Source organism: Palaemon carinicauda, chromosome 29 (assembly GCF_036898095.1).
Source record: "Palaemon carinicauda isolate YSFRI2023 chromosome 29, ASM3689809v2, whole genome shotgun sequence".
In the NCBI taxonomy this organism is placed as follows: domain Eukaryota; kingdom Metazoa; phylum Arthropoda; class Malacostraca; order Decapoda; family Palaemonidae; genus Palaemon; species Palaemon carinicauda.
The window spans coordinates 15,875,646-15,899,204 of record NC_090753.1 but is presented as its reverse complement, the minus strand read 5'-3'; positions in this window follow the sequence as shown (position 1 = coordinate 15,899,204).

Here is a 23,559-nt window from a genome sequence, read left to right as displayed (position 1 = left end):
TTAAGAAATATACCAAGATGATAACATTCACCTCGGGGATGGACAGAAATAATCTAAAAGGTTTGATGTCATCATCATTATTATTATTATTATTATTATTATTATTATTATTATTATTATTATTATTATTGTTGTTGTTGTTGTTGTTGTTGTTGTTGTTGTTGTTGTTGTTGTTTTTATTATTATTATTATTACTATTGTAGTAATAATAATAATAATAATAATAATAAAAATGTTATTATTATTATTATTATTATTATTATTATTATTATTATTATTATTTTCAAAAAGCTATAAGACCTCAACCTAAAATGGAAAAGAATATTTTTTGTTAATTACAATGCTGGCATAATCATTAGTGTTATTTATTCATGTAAATTCATATCAAAATGATAAGAGTAATGTCGATATGATTCTTTTAATTTTGACCAAAAAAAAAAAGAAAAAAAAAGACGCCTTTACTACTAAAAAGGGATATCATTTCAATGCGCTACACATAATGAATACTATCCTCAGATGACGAGCAGAGAGAGAGAGAGAGAGAGAGAGAGAGAGAGAGAGAGAGAGAGAGAGAGATTACCTTGATGCAATTCATTCTTAAAGAATTAATCATTAAATTTTTATTATATAACTGTACTGAATAACATCAATGGTTTAATGTCTGAAATTAAAAGAAGAAACCCGAAACAGTTTAATTCAATACAGTAATTAAACATAGTTAAAGTGCAATATTTCACATACATATGTCGGTGTTGAGATTTATAATAGTATTTGTACCAAGGGATTCTTTGCCGATAATGCCAAACTATCTTTTGTTAGCTATTGTTAATTCTACTACAGTATATTTGAGTTTGTCTTTAGATTTTGTTTGTTTATTCAACAAAAGTAGTCATGCCTAACAGGACTTGATAGGGTTTATGTAAAATATATTCTTTATTCATTAAAGTCAGTTCTAAGCGATTCGTTAACTTTCCTTACATACATGTAAATGTTTATTTTTATTAACAAATAAATAGGACCTAGATCGGAGATCAAAGCTTATTGGACAAATTCTAATGTTTATTTAATTGGCAAACGAAATATAAACTCGAATTAGATATAAATTTCAAATCAAATCTTAAGAAACATATTTGAAATAGAAAATCAAGTTTCCATTAAGTTTATTATTTTAGAGCTCCGTTTTCATAAGTCACTCTCTGTCTAGTATATACTGATTATTAAGTTAATATAACGTATGGGTTTTGGCAGCCCATTGGAAACGTTCATGTCTGGCGATTTTCTTGACTGTGGTTTGGGCCCCCCAGGAAGATCTATTATTTCTAGCAGCATCTTCAATATGACCATCCTTGTTAGCTAAAGATGAGATGTTTGGTGAAACGTATAGGTCTACCTGCAATTCATCAGCAGCAAACGTCTGACACTCCAAGGGCCTAATTTGGGTTGATAGACTGCTTGGGCGCTCATCATATGTATTCTTGTTTTTATTTTTTAAACTCTAGGTCATTGCCAATATCTCTCCAAACCCTTATTGTCGAATAAGTGGACTTGATGTCCGTGTAAAAAAAAAAAAAAAAAAAAAAAAAAAAAAAATTAAACGATTTTCAGCTCTTTGAAGAACTTTTGGGTTTTGTAATGTAGAAACAATATTTTTCCACCTATACCATTCCGGATTAGAATTACCCGTTTTACAATTACATTTAATCTATAATCTATAATTATTACAAATCTGCCACTTTTACATCGGGACACCCTTTCCCCCCAAAAAAAATAAGGATTAATTTACGTAATTACGTAAAAAACTATTAATAAAAAACAAAGATCAATAAAAAGTTAACTGTATTTTTCTTTATTATAATGCTCTGAAAATCAATCGGTTCACAGAGTGAAAGAAAGAACACTCATAAAACAGATTTTACTTTTCATTCTCTTCTCGGTCATTATCTTTTTCTAAGTAAAGTCAAAGATATTTTTGGAAGTTTTACTACTCTGAATAAAATCCCTTTTCGATTTTTCCCATCTTTATTGAAATTCAATAACTGGAGGATTATAAGTGTTTCATTGAAAAAGGTCCCCCAGCACCCCCCCCCCCCCCAAAAAAAAAAGGAAAAGGCCTTTCTTAGTTATCGGCACCTCAGTCTCCAAAAGTTCAGAAGACTTAGGAGAGGAATACATTTACAGTAGCGCGACGCGGAAGATAATTACACAATGATTACATTTTTAATAAAAGGTTTGATCCAATAAATATGTACATCAGTCACCAATATGTCAAAATTTTTATGTGATTGATGAAATTTTCAGATTTAAATGTCACAGTAGTAACAATATGATGACATGGTTGAAAATTTTGGTAATGAAATTTCATTAGATAAAAAAGAAAATTATAACAATAATGACTATATTAATGATCGCTTTGAATAAATGTAGACATTCTTTGAGTGTATTGAAAATACTCTTAAACTCACAATCAAGACTTGATATACGAAGGTAAATGATGATATTGACACTAAGAATGGGAGCAGAAACATCGAAAACGATCCTGTAGTTTTCATTCATGGACATACAGTGAAAGTTTGAAGTGGTAAGCATGGTTCCAAAATGCTTGAAAGTATCAAGGAATATTTCTATACTATCCATGTTTTTTAATTAATATACATGAATTACTCAATGAAACTAGGTAAAACTAATGTGTGTGTATATATATATATATATATATATATATATATATATATATATATATATATATATATATATATATATATATACATATATATATATATATATATATATATATATATATATATATATATATATATATATATATATATATATATATATATAAGAGAATCACGCATATGTTTTTGATAGCTCCTATTTTTCATAAATTCATTGGTGCATGACATATTTGTAAGTCAGAGAGAGAGAGAGAGAGAGAGAGAGAGAGAGAGAGAGAGAGAGAGAGAGAGAGAGAGAGAGAGTGGTTTTCTATTTGGCCAAAGAGCTAGTTTCAAAGGCCTTTCATGATAAATATTTCTATTTCTGAGTCACAACATCTCTTCTCTTGATTGATGCAACCAAAAGGTATATATAATTTTTCCTATTAAGAAACCATAAATTATTACTACTTTATGGCTGTGGTATTAACATTGATTATAATTCAATCCACAAAAGGGAAATATATTCTTTTTTCCTGATTTTTCTTCTGCTCCTAACAGATTATCAAATCGATTCCTCAGTCATTTCAGGACAAAATAACAAAAAAGCTGGAACAAAGGTCCAGTAGCCAAATACACAGGTGGGTTGTAATTTTCCCTCTTTTATACCAACATTTCTTTGTTCCATTTGTTAATTTTGCCCTTTTGTTACTTTCTAGACCAAAAAACATACATTTTCGGCTCTTGTGCTCTCATGTTTACACCACAATGACCTAAAGTTTCATGTGAGCGTACCTTTGATAGATATCTACAGGATGTAAGTCACGTTTTTTATAACTAAACCATCTTCATCTACCATTCACTATGATCTCATCCACTTATGGCAATTAAGTAATCACTCTTATAGTTTAATTTCTAATGTTGTCTTGCCATTTAATTCCTGACATTTTTTTGATGGTTTTATTCTCAAATCTGCTAAAACTGTTGGATATGATTTCATTGCCATACTATGACTTATGTCCATAAGGTAACGCAGATCTCGCTGAACTGATATATAACCTGAATTTTGTATGTATTTCAGGTGACTTGATTTCCAAATTTTACTCACCTAGCCATTATTATTATTATTATTATTATTATTATTATTATTATTATTATTATTATTATTATTATTATTATTATTATTATTATTATTATAGAGAAGCTAAAAACCTACCTGGAAAAGCAATATGCTCTAAGCCCAAGGGCTCCGACAGGGAAAAATAGCCAAGTGAGGAAAGGAAACAAAGAAAAAAATAAAGGATATATTAAGTAATGAAAAATTTAAAAGAAATATTTTGAAAAACATTAGCAACATTGAAACAGATAATTTATATATAACCATAAAAAGACTTATGTTCTCCTGTTCATCATAAATACATTAGCTGCAACTTTGAACTTTTGAAGTTTTACTGATTCAACTACCCGATTAGGAGGATCATTCCAAAACTTGGTCACAGCTGGAATAAAACTTCTAAAATACTGTGTAGTATTGAGAATCATGATGGAAAAGGCCTGACTATTAGAATTAACTGCAGGATGAAACTGTCCAGGAAGATCTGAATGTAAAGGATGGTCAGAATTATGAAAAAAAGCTTATGCAACATGCATAATAAACTAAGTCAATGACGGTGCCATAAATCAACATCTAAATCAGGAATAAGGAAATTTAATAAACCGTAAGTTTCTGTCAATCTAATTAAGATGAGATTCCGGAGCCGAATATAAAACAGGAGAAATATAATTTAAAAAAAAAAAGGTAGAAAGAAAGAGTTAAAACAATTCTTCAGAATAGATTCATCACCGAAAATCTTAAAAAAAAAAAAAAAAATCAATAAGCCAATCTTTTGTGCACTTGAAGGAGACACATACCTAATGTGTTTCTCAAAAGTACATTTGCTGTTGAAAATCCCACCTAGGATTTTAAAAGTCATACAAAGTTAAAGAAGCTTTATCAATGCTGAAATCCGGATGTTCAGGAGCCACTATCCTTGAATTGCTTACAATCATAATCGGATTTTTATCATGATTAAACTCTATACCACATAATTTGCACCATAAACTAATTTTAGCTACATCTCTATTGAAGGATTAAGCAGCAACAGATTTAAATTCGGGAGATGGAATGCAACGGACTTTTTTTTTCTAGGCTAAACCCCATGTCATGTGTATGGGCCAAGATAACTACCCTGTGGAACAATAGGTATCACATTCCTATACTCAAAATGGTGACCAATAACAACTCTTTGAGATCTATTACTGAAAAATCTGAAAACTTTGCTCAAAAACTACCCATCCATTCTCAACTGTTTGAGTTTGAAAACAAGGGCCTCATGATTAACACGGTCAAAGACACAACTAAAATCATGGCCAATCATGCGAACTTCCTGTCCATAATCAAGAGATTTCTGTAAATCATTGGTGATTTTAAGAAGGGCATCAAACGATAAAAGGCCTTTACGAAAAGCTTTTGGGTCTACACGTCCATAAGCTTTTGTTTCAAGAGATCGAAAAGCTAAACTAGTTAGTTTAGCCTCAGGAAAACAGGAATAAGGAAGTTTGAGTTTCTCATTACTCTGCTTACTGCCAAACACATCATCCAAAAGAGTTTCCTTTTCCTTTGAACAGTGAGTGACTGAGTCATCTGGTTTAAATAAAGAGCAAATTTATGGTTTTCTTTTTCCAATCATTCAGTAAAGTTCAATTCTCATGACCCTGTATTTGAGATCATAGTTTCCAAATACTTAAATGATTATAACTCATCAATCCTTTCTACTTCTAATATTAGTTAATCTTCCATACCATCATCTCTGTCTTTTTTTCTATTTATCATGAAAATTTATACATATATATATATATATATATATATATATATATATATATATATATATATATATATATATATATATATATATATATATATATATATATACAGTATATATACATATGTCTATGGTAATTGTTTACAACACCACGCTCTCCATTTACTCCAAAATAATGCAATTCTGCAGTTCTCATCTTCTTGCACAGTAATTAGGTGGTTATTTAAATTCTGAGAGAGCAATAATTAGCAAGATATATTGAGGAAGGGGAAGGGGTTATAAAAAGAAAATAGCTCGGTTTCCTCACTAAACAACTTGGAACTGACATGTCAACATAGTCAACCAAACAGAATTCGTGATACCAGCATATATAAACAGAAGTTCGTGATGCCAGTGTACATTTAATATACTGTATTTTCAAAATATACTTAATTAAAAATAAATTAATTACTCAAAAGTGTCCATAAAATATGCAATTTACAAATAGTGACACTTGAGTAATCACTCGAAAAACACAGAAAAGAATCAAGAGTTAAACTAGACTGCTATAAGAGTAATAGCGAAGTGGGAATCTTAGCCTTCTTCCGAAAACAACTGGAAATTGTCAACTTCTGAGAGAGAGAGAGAGAGAGAGAGAGAGAGAGAGAGAGAGAGAGAGAGAGAGAGAGAGAGAGAGAGAGAGAGAGATAATTCCTTTAATTGAAATATTTGCCTTCATCTTTTTACCATGTTGGTGGAATGAAAAGAAATTTTAAACAAATCAAAAACTGACAGACTATAATTGACTTCGAAACAGAGTAAGAGAGAGAGAGAGAGAGAGAGAGAGAGAGAGAGAGAGAGAGAGAGAGAGAGAGAGAGAGAGATATCATATTCATATTGTCTCCTTCCCCGTTCATCTAGCCAAATAATCGCTAGCAGGAAAACTTTCCCATACAGGAACTACGAATAGCTTGGTGTCTAATTGCTCCTTCATGATGGCGCATCACACCCAGCTTGCATTTAGTTACTGTATCTCACTTGAGTTCCCGGGGATTATCTGAGCCACTCTAGCATTTGCGTTTCTGAATTACTTAAAAGCGGCTGCTTTTGGTCCTTTGTAATTGACAGTTAGGGAAACATATGGAGCCCATGTGGGGGGTAAGTGCAGCCTAATATAACTGGGAATGCTCTTGAAATGCCTGTAAGGACAGTGAGACAAGCGTCACCAAGATCAACTGATACTTTATTCAAATGTGCATGGGAGTATATTCCAAGGTGCGGACAGAAAGGTAGGATGGCGCTGGCGCCAAATCAGATTGAATTGCCCTCCAAAATATATGTTTTCTTACACTTACAAATATACAAATTATGAGTTAACAGAAACATGTAATGAAATGATACATATGTCAAAATGTAGCTATGATAGAGCGGAATACATATACATGGGAAACCACGGTGTGGCGAAAGGAGAATTCAAATAAATAAACAGTTTGTTGATTTTCTGGACGACGAAGGGAGCGGTGTCCTTACAAGTACTCCCCCCCCCCCCCCTAAGACATCGGGCGGCGTAGAGGGCTGATGATCAATCTTCCTATCTTTTTGGGCGTCGGAGGGTTCCTCTTGTTTTTGAACGGAGGGGCGCGTTGGCGGTTGGCGTAATGATCTCTTCCTCTTGTCGTCGTTTGATGATTTTTCTTTCGTTGGGCGCCTTGTTTTGAGGTGGAACTCTGGATCTGCCAGGTCCGGCGGAGGCGGTGTCGCTTCCTTCGAGAAACGCTGGTTTCACGCGGTCTATTGAGACCCAGTCCTCTTGGCCATGGACGTCGAGAAGGAAGGCTTTCGTTGTCTTCTTAATTACCCGGTAGGGGCCTCGATAAGGTCTAGTTAGTGGTTGTCGATGAGCGTCGACACGGACGAAAACGTACCCGCAGTCATCCAGGTTTTTTGGCTTGAAGTGCTTGGTTCTGTCCTGGTAAGTTTTGAGACATGGCCTGAACTTCCTGGCGATGTCCCTTAGATGATCCAGCTGCGTGTCGTCGGCTGATGAGGGAAAGAATTTCCTAGGAACTGCGAGCGCCTCCCCGTAAACCTTTTCGGCGGGCTAAGGTTCTCCGTCTGCACGAGGGGCGGTGCGAAGGCCGAGGAGTACCCAAGGAAGTCTTGATTTCCAGCCCCCGTCGCTGCAGCTCACCATCAGGGACGCCTTGAGGGCGCGGTGAGTTCTATCGACCATGCCGTTTGCCGCGGGGTTGTATGCCGTGGTGCTGTGGAGCGTCATCCCCATCAGGTTCGCCAAAGCGAGCCATATTTCAGAAAGGAAAACGGGCCCTCTGTCTGTCGTGATGTCGTCAGGAACGCCAAACCTGCTCACCCAGCTTGACAGGAGGGCTTCGGCGCATGCTTGAGTCGTAGCTTCGGTCATCGGCGATGCCTCCAACCACCTTGTGGAGCGATTGATGATCGTAAGCAGGTAGCGAGCAGATCCAGAAGGGGGCAATGGTCCCACGACGTCGATGTGTATGTGACTGAAACGTCTTTTTGGCTGGGGGAAATCGGTGTGACGGCTGACTTTGCTTGACTGGCAGTTGATTGCTGACTTCGCCCATTCCCGGGCGTCCTTTTTTATCCCTGGCCAGACGAACTTTTCAGACAGAAGGCGAGCGGTGGTGCGTCCTGAGGGGTGTGAAAGTCCATGGATGATATCGAATATTTTCCTTCTGCCGGAGGCTGGTATCCAGGGACATGGGCGGCCGGTGCTGCTGTCGCAAAGAATAGTTACTCCTGCTGGTCCGAGGGGAATCGCACTTATCTTGAGTGCTGATGGCCCCGTCAGGTGATCCTGTGCTTCTCGGTCGGTGCGTTGTTCGGTTGCGAGATTGGCGTAGTCGATTCCCAGGTGGATTGCGTCAATTTCAATCCTTGAGAGGGCGTCCGCGACTGGATTTTTCTTTCCTGGGACGTAACGTATGGTGCACCCAAATTCGGTGATTGTTGCGAGATGACGTTGTTGTCGGGAGGACCATGCGTCAGTCGATTTCGTAAAAGCGTGTATGAGGGGTTGATGGTCCGTCGCGATTGTGAAGGGAGGGCCCTCCAAGATGTGCCTGAAGTGGTGGACGGCGAGGTAGACGGCGAGGAGTTCCCTATCGAAGGTGCTGTATCTTGTTTCGGTGTGTTTCAATTTCTTGCTTAAGAATGCCAGCGGTCGAGGAGACCCATCAACGAGTTGCTCCAGCACAGCCCCACAGGCGATATTGCTGGCGTCGGTCGTTAGTCGCAGGGGCGCGTTGTCGTCGAAATGAGCCAGGGTGGTGGCATTCGCGAGGGCATCCTTCGTCTGGGCGAATGCCTGTTGGTGGGGCAAACCCCACTCGAGTTTTTTCGCTTTTCCTTTCAGGACGTTGTCGAGGGGTGACAGGGTTTGTGCGATGTTGGGGATGAAGCGCCTGTAGTAATTGACCATCCCCAGGAACTCCTGAAGTTGGCGGATGGTCGTAGGTATCGGGAACTTTCTGATGGCGTCGACCTTCGTTGTCATGGGTTTTATCCCGCACGAGGATACGCGGTGACCAAGGAAATCCACTCCTTCCGCACCGAACGTGCATATGTCGAAACGTACGACCAGGCCGTTCTCCTGTAGGCGTTTGAGGACGGTGCGGACGTGCCTCCGGTGTTCCTCCTTGGTTTTCGAGAATATCAGGATGTCGTCGACGTAGCAGACGCAGAAAGGTAGGTCACCCAGAATGCTATCCATTAGTCGTTGGAAGGTCGCCCCGGCGTTGCGTAGACCGAAGGTTGATTATGTGAAGGTGTAGGATCCAAACAGCGTTACAATGGCAGTTATCGGGATGTCTTCCGGAAATACGGGGACCTGGAAGTAAGACTTGAGGAGGTCCATCTTGTTAAATACTCCGCGCCCTGCAACGCGTTCGTTAGGTCCTGCATGTTGGGCAGCGGGTAGTGATCGGGCGTTGTGATGAGGTTGAGGCGCCTGTAATCGCCGCGAGGTCTCCAGGACCCGTCCGGCTTTTTTACCATGTGTAGGGGCAATGCCCAGGGGCTCGATGCTTTCTTACAGATACCCATGCGTTCCATGTCCTCAAAGGCACGTTTGGCATCCTTCAGTTTCTGGGGCGGTAGGCGGCGGAATTTGGCGCAAGAGGGAGGTCCTGTTGTTGTGATGTGGTGGTAGATCCCGTGCTTGGATGGGGAACCTGGCGAGTGTCGGAGCTCGGGCTTGAAAACCTTGGGAAATTCTTGTTGGAGGTCGGCGTAGCGGTGCGTCATTACGGCGGATACAGACATAGTTGCAGGGCCGTGTTCTAGGGCGCGGGACTGGCAGGTTCCTGTGTCGATGAGACGTTTGTTAGCGACATCGACGAGGAGTCCGTGGTGGGCGAGGAAATCCGCACCGAGGAGGGGGCGATTGACGTCAGCGATGGCGAAGGGCCAAGAATACGAACGGCCCATGATCGATATCTTGAGGGTCCTAATTCCATAACACCATATGGGAGATCCGTTGGTGGCGATGAGTGAGGGAGCGTTTCTGTCGGGACCACGGCCTAGGTCGGACTTGGAAGGTGGGAACATTGACTGCATTGCGCCGGTGTCTACCATGATTCTACGGTTGGAAATGGTATCGAGGATATAGAAACCATTCTTGTTTTGGTTACCTGCGGCTGCGATGGTGGCAGGTGGATACTTCTGGCGTCGTCTTCTAGGGAAACTGCATGGTGCTCTACATTTCTTGGCGTCACTGCCGAACTGTTGGTGGTAGAAGCACCATGCTGGGTTAGTCCTAGGGTTCGGTCGTGTTGGTTGCGGTAGTTTCTTTCTTGATAGAACGTTGATCTCAGCAGCTGCTGAAGGAGGAGAACGAAGGCGGTGTTGACGATGATGCTCCAAGGCGAGATGCTTTGGAGGCCTCGTGGAGCTTCTGAGCCTTCGACAGGAGTTCGTTCATCGGGAGTGTGTCGGCGTCTGTCAATCGGGCCCTTACGTCCTGTGGTAGGCGTCGAAGAAAGATCTCGCGAGATAAGCTAATCTCACGTCATCGGCCGTTGCTGTCTGTTTCGGGGAGCAAAAGCAGGCCAGTGAACTCATCCCATGCCTCGACAGGAGAGGTGTCACCCATGGGCTTGCCGGCGAGGTCCAGGACTTTCTGTGCCTTTGCTGAGACGGAGAGGGAGTAGATACCGATGAGTTTCGTTCTCAGGTCGTCGTATGAAACTTGGCAGGCCTGGGCGTCGAGCCATGGGGAAATCTTGTTGAATACCTCTTCAGGTATGGAGGTGAGAACGATGTCAGCCTTGGCGCAGGAGTCGCTGAGTCTAGCGACACGGAAGAGTACGTCTGCTCTCAGGAACCAGGAAGCGGTGTTGTGTTGGGAAAAGGGTGGCAGTTTGACTTTGGGCGTGGAGGCGAGGCCGTTGGGAGCGATGGGCGTGTTGCTTCCTGCATCGTGGCCAGACGACGAGTCGGCGAAGAGGTGAGAAGTTGATATGTCGGTTAAGCTCATCCTACTGCCTTACATGCACCGAAGTGTGGGAGAACCAAAGGCAGGCTCATGCCTAAGGTAACAGAGTATAGAGAAGGTAGCACGGCCGTAATAAGTCCGTTAATGGTAAAGCCAAAACCGCTGATGCTACTTTCAACTCCGGGGTCACCAGTTGTAAGGACAGTGAGAAAAGCGTCACCAAGATCAACTGATACTTTATTCAAATGTGCATGGGAGTATATTACAAGGTGCGGACGGAAAGGTAGAATGGCGCTGGCGCCAAATCAGATTGAATTCCCCACCAAAATATATGTGTTTTCTTACACTTACAAATATACGAATTATGAGTTAACAGAAATAAGTATTGAAATGATACATATGTCAAAATGTAGCTCTGATAGAGCGGAATACATATACATGGGAAACCATGGTGTGGCGAAAGGAGAATTCAAATAAATAAACAGTTTGTTGATTTTCTGGACGACGAAGGGAGCGGTGTCCTTACATGCCCTATTTCATGTCTGGGAAACGTTGTATAGAGAGTCTACCATTTATCTAGAGTTAAATATTCATGATCCTCACTATGGCGTCACTAATGACCAATACGAAGGATGTCGAACAATATGCGAATGTTTTGGCTATTAATTCATAACACTCAGAAAATTTCTATGACAATACCTGCCAATTTTTCATTCACTCTCGCTTCTCTCTCTGATTAAATATATATATATATATATATATATATATATATATATATATATATATATATATATATATATATATATATAAATATATATATATATATATATATAAATATATATTATATATATATATATATATATATATATATATATATATATAAAATTTATTTATATATACTTATATATATAATTTATCTCTCTCTCTCTCTCTCTCTCTCTCTCTCTCTCTCTCTCTCTCTCTCTCTCTCTCTCTCTCTCTCTCTCTCTCTCTCTATATATATATATATATATATATATATATATATATATATATATATATATATATATATATATATATAAAACGTACTGCCGGAAAATGAAGTGACACCCAGAATACTTGCATGATTATTTTGTATAATGTAGCGTGGAGAGGCAAAACCTGATGAATAGGAGTTATGGGTGTTGGTGAAAATGGTAAAAAAGGGAAAGCTTACTGATTGTAATAATTACAAAGGTATCACACTTACGTCAGTTGTCATAAAAGTATCTAGTATTCTCATTCTGAAGAGATAGATGAGAAAGTTTGATGAATAGATGAGAAATGTATAAACAGGATTTAGAGAACCTAGAAGATATAATGACCAAAATTTCATTTTGAGATGTAGTAGAGCAATGCGTAGAATATAGAAATCCAAGTATTTGATCGTGTGCACCGGCCAATTTTGTGGATGGTCCTGCGTTATTAGGGAATTCATTCTAAATATGTGAATATTATTAAGTCTGTTCCTGAACATAGCAAGTGCAAAGTTAATGCTAGTGGAGACCTATCAAGGAATTCCCAGTAAACAGCGGAATAGTAGAAGGGAATGTATTGTCGCCTATGTTACTTATCCTGCTTATGGATTTTGCAATGAGCAGAAAAATTGGAGAAGTTAGGGTAGGTTTGGACTGTATTGGTAATAAGAAACTAACTGACCTGGAGTATGCTGATGATGCTATCGTTATTAGAAGAACACCGCGGGATTAGCAATGATTGGTTACCACAATGCATGAAATATCACACGACGTTAGGCTCAAAATGAATAGAAGAAAGACAGCGATTATGGAACGGAATATGCAATGGTAGATGAAATGTTATTAGAAGGAGAATTATATTTTAGTGAACGATTGAAAAAAGCAAACCAGACAACGGCTACGTTAAGAAAAATTTGGAAATCCAATTTGCTGAAATTTCATATAATATTATACAATATATCAGTTTAGTTTACTCTATGGACATGTGTCATGGTATGACAATGAAACAATTCCCAATAGATTTAGTTGTTTTGAAAAAAAAGCCCTCAGAAGGATATTGGGAATTCAGTGGCAGGCAGTATTAGAAATTAAACTATAAGAGAGATTACTCGGGTGCCTTATGTGGATGAGATCATGATGAGCGGTAGATAAAGATGGTTTGACATGCTTTCCACACAACACCAGAGAAATTAGCTCACAATACGTTCAGATGGATTCCAAAATGCACTGGAATAGTTGAAAACCCAGACCTATATGACAAAGGACTATGAAACACAAAGTAGGGGATGATGAATGGAAAATTATAGAATTAAAATTTCAGGATAGAGATGACCAACGAAATCTAACCGGGGCCCTTCACGTCAATAGTATAGGCGTAGGAGGAGATGATGTATATGTGTATATATATATATATATATATATATATATATATATATATATATATATATATATATATATATATATATACATACACTTAAATATATATATATATATATATATATATATATATATATATATATATATATATATATAAATATATATATATATATATATATATATATATATATATATATATATATATATATATATACTTATATATATATATATATATATATATATATATATATATATACATACACTTAAATATATATATATATATATATACATCCTTATATATATATATATATATATATATAATATAATATATTATATATATATATATATATATAGATATATATATATATATATATATATATATATATATAAATATATAAATATATATATATATATATATATATATATATATATATATATTTAAATATATATATATATATATATATATATATATATATATATATATATATATATAATATATATATATATATATCTATCTATCTATATATATATACTTAAAATAAATATATATATATATATATATATATATATATACATACATATGAAATAGATTTTTTTTCATTGAAAAGTTTAATTTATTTAACGTGAAACAATGGTAAAAACGTTAAAGCCAAGCAAACATTCAATGGTAAAAAGCTGACTTTTTATTAGATCTAATGAAAGAATAATAAAATTATATTTCAAGAAATAAAATATCACACTTGCAATAACACAAAAATTAGGTGAGTTTAGTTTAGCCATACAAAATGGGTAACTCCAGCTACAAGATGAATAGAAGTAAAAAAAAAATGAGAAATGAACAATAATTTAAGAAAATTTGTATTAGAGATACCATAAGAGATAGGTGGAAAAGTTTCTTAAGCAGATCATATCGGAAAAAAAATGGAAATAAGGGTAATTTATAAGAGGGATTTAATACAGCCAGCAGAATCATCCAAAAACAATAAACACACTAAAAGTCCCATGTAATTCTTGAAGAAAATCATACCATAATTGAGGAAACACTAAAGAAAGGAAAATGCGTCAAATTGGTAAAAAGAAGAAAACAAAAACCGTAAGAAAGAGTGCAGATTCTGATGTAAAGCAGAATATCCATTTCAAATAAAACCTAACTATGCAAAAACTAAGCAAAAGGTAAATTCTTCATAAATAAAAGAAAACTATTTACATCTTTCAAACCGGAATCACATCACACCGCTTAAGGAAATAATAATTTCATAAACAACCACTTCAGGGGTTGGATTGCGTGTACTAATCATACAGATGTTTTCTTCAATAAATGAAAATAAACACACTATCAACAATATCAAAGGAGTGATAAAAATTGCAGAGGATATACAAAGCTGTACAAAATTTATATAAAAAATAACTTTACCAATGGAAATAATGAATCACCTGGACCAGTACTAAATGAATTAGTAGAAGTAAAACAACGATTAGAAGGTAAGAAAATGGACAAAGAAGCAGCACAAGATGGCCTAAGAATTGATTATATAATAGATGGAGGAGATTTCATAACCTGGAGTTGAAAAACTTCATAATTATACTAATTCACAACAAAACAAGACACAAAAGGCCTACAAAATTATCGCTCAGTAAGTTTACTCTTTGTGATAAATAAAATATTTACAAAGATCATATTACACCTAATAGAGAGACACCTAAAATTACAGCAACGAAGAGATCTGGCAGGATTTAGGAGTCAGTATTCAACAACAGGCCATATCCCTGTGATTATCTAATGGAAAAATTAACAGAGTATGACAAACCACTAACTATGTCACTTATAGACTATGAGAAAGCTTTTGATTCTGTCAAAGCTTTGGCAGTAATGAAAGCTTTTCAAAGACAAGGCATAGATGAATCTTATGTTAGAATAATTGAAGATGTGTTTACATGCAGTACAGTAATCATAAAACTACACAAATATATTGAGAAAATTCCGATTGAGAAAAGAGTTAACACTGGGTCAGTTAACAGGCACCAAATATGGAACCAGGCGCAGGCGCAAAGCAATTTTTCCCAGGTTACATCCTGTGGCTTTGTCTGTGGCGTCGTTCTCGAGGTGCACCACATAAGACTTTGTATGATACAACGGGGGTAGGGCGCATAAGTCGGAGCTTCAGATAATCACAGAGATGTAGCTCCTCAAATTTTTTTTGGTCTCAATTTTGGTACCACACTACTAAACTGTACTGAAATTTCAATTTCTTATGCTTTTATATTTCGCTAAATATCTCAGAGTGATATTAATGAAAGTTAAAGAGATTTTCACTTAACATTGGTGAATAGTGTCGCTATGCAGTGATGTTGCCATCTTTGTGCTAGGCTGCCGGATGTTCAAATATATAAGGGAAAAAATAAATTCCAACCTCTCAGTCTGGCAAAATGCAGAATAAATTCCCTTCTGAAAAAAGACTCGACAAGATTTTGGAATCTCTTAGTGATTTTAATAATATTGAGTAAGCTGATGACACATGTTTTTATCAGAAATATGGTGACGTGCCCCAGGTGGACACCATCGACCAGGTAAGTGTAAACAATTTTTCCCCCTCAGCCCTCTCCTATTTGACCCCATCTAGCACCTTTTCAGAAAATGAGCCTCCATTTCACCTTTCTTCTCATTTTTCAAAGCAAGAAGAGGATACAATTCCTTATGAAGAAGGTTAAGATGCCTGTACCATGCAACGATGATGACGACAACGATGTATATGACCCTCCCATGACCTTCACTCCCTTCAAGAGCCCGTCATGGAAGTCCCCCATCTCCACCAGTGTGCCATAAATCAGTGCTACTAGAGCGTTTTTCAAGTGCCACCACAGTGCCTTTTTCAAGTGCCACACCAGTGCCTTTTTCAAGTGCTACCCCATTGCCTTCAACAAGTGCCACGCCAGTGCCTTCAACGAGTGCGACCCCAGTGCCTTCATCGAGTGCCACGCCAGTGCCCATTTTAACTCCTGTCACAGATTTGGTGTTTTTCAGTCTAGGACCTTGAAAATTGGCATGAATGCTGCCTTGCCATTCAACTTTATTTTGCAGTTCGCCAAAGTTACTTATATATAAAGTAAATATTTTCTACAGACTATTTTCTATATATTCATACTTTTATATACATATTTTGCTAAATTTTCCAAATTAAATATTTAAAATGATTGGTTTTTAATTTACTCCAAACATAATATTGAGGAAAGAAACATAATAATTTGAAATATATTCATTAATAAGGAAGTTATATGGTCCGAAAGTTGAGGTCTCATTTATGGTACCACATTGGTAATGGCATACCCGATTTGGAACTTAACCAACCAAGGGTTAACCCGGGAGACCCCATCTCTCCTAAGTTAATTATAGCCTGCCAAGAAGTAGTTTTTGGAGATCTAGATTGGGAGAATGTAGGAACTATTTTAATTGAGTAATACATTAAAAAATTACGAGCTGTTCATCTAACGTTGTTATGTTTATTATATCTTGGGTGGAATTGTAAAATATGACAGAAGATTTTAATAGAAAAAGCAGAAATGTAATACTAAAAATCAATATGAGTAAAACTAAGAATATATTTAATGAAAATAAAAAGAGACAACAAACCTCTAGAGATTGTTAACATAAATTTGTCATTAGAACAGACAGTAATTGTTTCCCCTGTTCACGAGACCGAAACTAAAAGAAGGCTAAACATGGAATGGAGAGATTTTGGTAAAAAAAAATGAGATTTTATAAAGTAATTTCTCAGATGCTCCCTATCAATATTAAATTATAAATGAGAAACTTAGGGCTTCCTAAAGCCTCAGAACATAAGCTAGTTACACCTCAACGAATTATGGAAAACTCATGATGGTAATAACAGTAAGAGAGAGAGAACAAGCAAGATTCAACCCTCCAGGATGTTGATCTAGAAAACAAATGAATTCATAAAGGTCAAGTTCTTGATGTTAATGAGACACTAACCCAAAGGGGAAGATTTGATAAAATACTTCTAAATCTGTTAGTGAATCCCCTTGAAGTTCTGCAGAGAACTTGCTCGTATGGCGAATTCTTTTGATTAGCATTTCAAGCAAGCTTAAGAACTTCAGGGCAAAAAAACCAGAATGTGTTAACACTTCCATGACTTATTTGTCTTTTATGTCATTAGTTTTCTTGATAAAAATGAAAATATTTCGATGGGATTTAACAGCATATATAGACAAAATTAATACTTGAAGAGAGAGAGAGAGAGAGAGAGAGAGAGAGAGAGGAGAGAGAGAGAGAGAGAGAGAGAGAGAGAGAGAGAGAGAGAGAGAGATCTTTTATTATAGAGGTTGCTGATAAATGCAAATCCTGATCTCCTATCGCCTTAGTACAAAACTGATGAATCTTTTGGTACCGAAATTCTTCCCTCAAGTTTTGCCGAAATCAAAAGGAGTGCAAGTAGAGAGAAATGAGTCTCTCTTCGTGGACATAAGACACACTCTAATTTCTATACACGCTACATCTCTCTCTCTCTCTCTCTCTCTCTCTCTCTCTCTCTCTCTCTCTCTCTCTCATAACATTTTTTATTTCATATTGTTTAACTAATTAGTAAATGCTTTCAGTGTTAATGAAATCTGTGGAGTCCCTGCGTCAAATATACTGTACAGTTTTTTCTAATAATAAAAACGTTTAACCAATTTCCCCAAAAAGTCATTAGGGATAAGATAACACCGAATCCTTAAATGTATTATTTGAAAAAAGTAACGATAGTGCAGAGCCGTGAAGCTTTAATAAAAACACAATATCAATAAGGCTTTGCCAATGTTAAACCTCAATAAGATTGAACCTAACAAAGTGTTTCAAAGTTTTATGAAGGCTATGACTCAAAGAAATGATTTAAATAAGTTCAATAGGGGAAGGTAACTGTTTTACTTATGACGTCACTCTGCTTCTTGTTTTTTTCTTCTTGTTCACAATTGAATTCATAATGAATTACAACACCATTATGATTCGTTATCCTAGATTATTGGTCTATGGCATTATGTATTATGGATCTTACCTCCTACTTGAATAAAGGATCAAAGACAATAGGAAATAATAGGTCTATGAGACATATCCTCTCAATTTATTGAACCCTCTAATTCTACTGTCATTGTTATCACCATTAATATTGCTATTGTTATTTATATGTTTACTATGTTGTGAATATTATTATTATAATTATTATTATTATTATTATTATTATTATTATTATTATTATTATTATTATTATTATTATTATTATTATTATTTTCATCTATGCTAAAGTGGTTATGCGATCGAATAGGTTTAATTATTTATTTGCTGTCTGTGTGTCTGCGGACAGGATTACATCAAAGGTACTTGCCGAATTTTGACGGAATTTTCACCACAGACAGATCTTAGGTCATTAACAACCCCATTAAATTTACATCAAACTGATTGTATGAGCACTAAAATTCAAAAGATACTTTTGAATAAAAAACACAATGGAATTAATAGTAAAAATGCAAATATGCACCATCAAGTCAATGATACAAACACACACATGCACACACACACAAACTCATATATATATATATATATATATATATATATATATATATATATATATATATATATATATATATATATATATATATATATATATATATATATACCACTAATATGGCAAAATAAATGTGATACGGAGAAAAATGTAAAGAAAGACCGAAAGGCTTCTCTCTCTCTCTCTCTCTCTCTCTCTCTCTCTCTCTCTCTCTCTCTCTCTCTCTCTCTCTCTCTCTCTCTCTCAATATTCAAGGCAGATCAGTTTTCTTCTGACGCAGCATTTCAATGCATCCAGCTTTCATCCAAGATATAAATTTGTAAATAAGAAAAGAAGCAGTCAGGTTTATGTTTTGTCGTTATGAAATATATCAAGATGATAACATTTATCTCGGGGAGGGAAAGAAATAATCTAAAAGGTTTGTTGTCATCATCATCATCATTATCATCATTATCATCATCATCATCATCATCATTATTATTATTATTATTATTATTATTATTATTATTATTATTATTATTATTATTATTATTATTATTATTATTATTAATATTATTATTTTCAAAAGCTATAAGACCTCAACCTAAAATGGAAAAGAATATTTGTTGTTACTTACAATGCTGGCATAATCATTAGTTTTATTTATTCATGTAAATTCATATCAAAATGATAAGAGTAATGTCGATATGATTCTTTCTTTAATTTTGACCCCCCCCCAAAAAAAGAAAAAAAAATCGCCTTCACTACTAAAAAAGGATATCATTTCAATGCGCTGCCCATAATGAATACTATCCTCGGATGGCAAGGAGAGAGAGAGAGAGAGAGAGAGAGAGAGAGAGAGAGAGAGAGAGAGAGAGAGAGAGAGAGAGAGAGAGATTATCTTCATACAATTCATTCCTAATTATTTAATCATTAAAATTATATTACAGAACTGTACTGAATTACATTAATGGTTTAAAGTCTGTAGAAACAGTTTAATTCAATACAGTAATTAAATATAGTTACAGTGAAATATTTCACATACATATGTTGATGTTGAAATTTATAAAAGCATTTGTGCCAAGGGGTTCTTTGTCGATAATGCCAAACTATCTTTTGTTAGCTATTGTTTGTTCTACTACGGTACATTTGAGTTTATCTTTAGATTCTTGTTTGTTTATTCAACAAAAGTAGTCATGCCTAACAGGACTTGAACGGGTTTATGTAAAATATATTCTTTATTCAAAAAAGTCAGTTCTAAGTGATTCGTTAACTTTCCTTAAATATATATAACTTTATTTCTATTAACAAATAAATAGGACCTAGATCGGGGATCAAAGCTTATTGGACAAATTCTAATGTTTATTTAATTGGCAAATGAAATATAAAATCGAATTAGATATAAATTTCAAATTAAAACTTAAGAAACATATTAGAAATAGAAAATCAAGTTTCAATTAAGTTTATTATTTTAGAGCTCCGTTTTGATAAGTCACTCACTGTCTAGTATATACTGATTATTAAGTTAATATAACGTATGGGTTTTGGCATCCAAATGGAAACGTTCATGTCTGGCGATTTGCTTGACTGTGGTTTGGGCCCCCGGGAAGATCGATTAATTCTAGCAGCATCTTCAAAATGACCATCCTTGTTAGCTAAAGATGAGATGTTTGGTGAAACGTATAAGTCTACCTGCAAATTCATCAGCAGCAAACGTCTGACACTCCAAGGGCCTAATTTGGGTTGATAGACTGCTTGGGCACTCATCATATCTATACTTTTTTTCTTTCTTTTTTTTAAACTCTAGGTCATTCCCAATATCTCTCCAAACCCTTATTGTTGAATAAGTGGACTGTATGTCTGTGTAAAAAAAAAAAAAAAAAAAAAAAATTAAACGATTTTCAGCTTTTTGAAGAACTTTTGGGTTTGGGATGTAGAAAACAATATTTTTCCACCTATACCATTCCGGATTAGAATTACCCGTTTTACAATTACATTTAATCTATAATCTATAATTATTACAGATCTGCCACTTTTACATCGGGACACCCTTTCCCCCCAAAAAATAAGGATTAATTTACGTAATTACGTAAAAAACTATTAATAAAAAACAAAGATCAATAAAAAGTTAACTGTATATTTCTTTACTATAATGCTCTGAAAATCAATCGGTTCATAGGGTGAAAAAAAAAAACACTCATAAAACAGATTCTACTTTTCATTCTCTTCTCGGACATTATCTTTTTCCAAGTAAACTCAAAGATAGTTTTGGAATTTTACTACTCTCAATAAAATCCCTTTTCAAGTTTTCCCATCATTATTGAAATTCAATAACTGGAGGATTATAAGACTTCCATTGAAAAGTGTCCCCAGCACACCCCCCCCCCTCCTCAAAAAAAGAAAAAAAAGAAAGGAAAAGGCCTTTCTTAGTTATCGGCACCTAGGGTGACCAAAAGTTAAAAAGACTTAGCAGAGGAATACATTTACAGTAGAGAGACGCGGAAGATAATTACACAATGATTAAATTTTTAATAAAAGGTTTGATCCAATAAATATGTACATCAGTCACCAATATGTCAAAATTTTAATGTGATTAATGAAATTTTCAGATTCAAATGTCACAGTAGTAACAATATGATGACATGGTTGAAAATTTTGGTAATGAAATTTCATTAGGCAAAAAAGAAAATTATAACAATAATGACTATATTAATGATCGCTTTGAATAAATGTAGACATTCTTTGAGTGTATTAAAAATGCTCTTAAACTCACAATCAAGACTTAATATACGAAGGTAAATAATGATATTGACACTAGAAATGGGAGCAGAAACATCGAAAACTATCCTGTAGTTTTCATTCATGGACGTACGGTGAAAGTTTGAAATGGTAAGCATGGTTCCAAAATGCTTAAAAGTATTAAGAAATATTTCTATACTATCCATGTTTTTTAATTAATATATACGAATTACTCAATGAAACTGGGTAAAGCTAATGTGTGTATATATATATATATATATATATATATATATATATATATATATATATACATATATATATATATATATATATATATATATATATATATATATATATATATATATATATATATAAGAAAATCACGCATATGTTTTTGGTAGCTCCTATTTTTCATAAATTCATTGATGCATCATATACTTGTATGACAGAGAGAGAGAGAGAGAGAGAGAGAAAGAGAGAGAGAGAGAGAGAGAGAGAGAGAGAGAGAGAGAGAGAGAGAGAGGGGGTGTTTACCATTTGGTCAAAGAGCTAATTTCAAAGGCCATTCATAATCAATATTTCTATTCCGGAGTCACAACATCTCTTTTCATGATTGATGCAACAAAAGGTATATATATAATTTTTCCTATCAAGAATCCATAAATTATTACTACTTTATGGTTGTGGTATTAATAATTATTATAATTCACTCCATAAAATAGAAATGAATTCTTTTTTCCTGATTTTTTTTTTTGCTCCTACCAAATCATCAAATCGATTCCTCTCAGTCGTTTTTGGACAAAATAACAAGAAAGCTGGCACAAAGGTCTAGTAGCCAAATACACAGCTGGGTTGTAAATTTCCCTCTTTTATACCAACATTTCTTTATTCAATTTTTTAATTTTGCACTTTTGTTACTTTCTAGACCAAAAAACATACATTTTCGGCTCTTGTGCCCTCATGTTTACACCAAAATGACCTAAAGTTTCATGTGAGCGTACCTTTGATAGATGTCTACAGGATGTAAGTCACGTTTTTTTATAACTAAACCATTTTCATCTACCATTCACCATGATATCATCCACTTATGGCAAATGAGTAATCACTCTTATAGTTTAATTTCTAATGTTGTCTTGCCATTTAATTCCTGACATTCTTTTGATGGTTTTATTCTCAAATCTGCTAAAACTGTTGGATATCATTTCATTGCCATACTATGACTTATGTCCATAAGGTAACGCAGATCTCGCTGAACTGATATATAACCTGACTTTTGTATGTATTACAGGTGACTTGATTTCCAAATTTTACTTACCTAGCCATTATTATTATTATTATTATTATTATTATTATTATTATTATTATTATTATTATTATTATTATTATTATTATTATTATTATTGATAACACTTGACAGGCTAAAAACCTATTTTGAAAAGCAATATGCTATAAGCCCAAGGGTTCCGACAGGGAAAAATAGCCCAGTGAGGAAAGGAAACAAGGAAATAAATAAAGGATATAATAAGTAATGAGAAATTTAAATAAAATATTTTTAAAAACATTGACAACATTGAAAGAGATAATTTATATATAACTATAAAAAGACTTATGTCATCCTGTTCATCATAAAATCATTTGCTGCAACTTTGAACTTTTGAAGTTTACTGATTCAACTACCCGATTAGGAAGATCATTCCAAAACTTGGTCACGGCTGGAATAAAACTTCTAGAATACTGTGTAGTGTTGAGGATCATGATGGAAAAGGCCTGACTATTAGAATTAACTGCAGGCCTAGTATTACAAGCAGGATGAAACTGTCCAGGAAGATCTGAATGTAAAGGATGATCAGAATTAAGAAAAAAAGCTTATGCAACATGCATAATAAACTAATTGAATGACGGTGCCAAAAATCAACATCTAAATCAGAGTAAGGAAATTTAATAAAT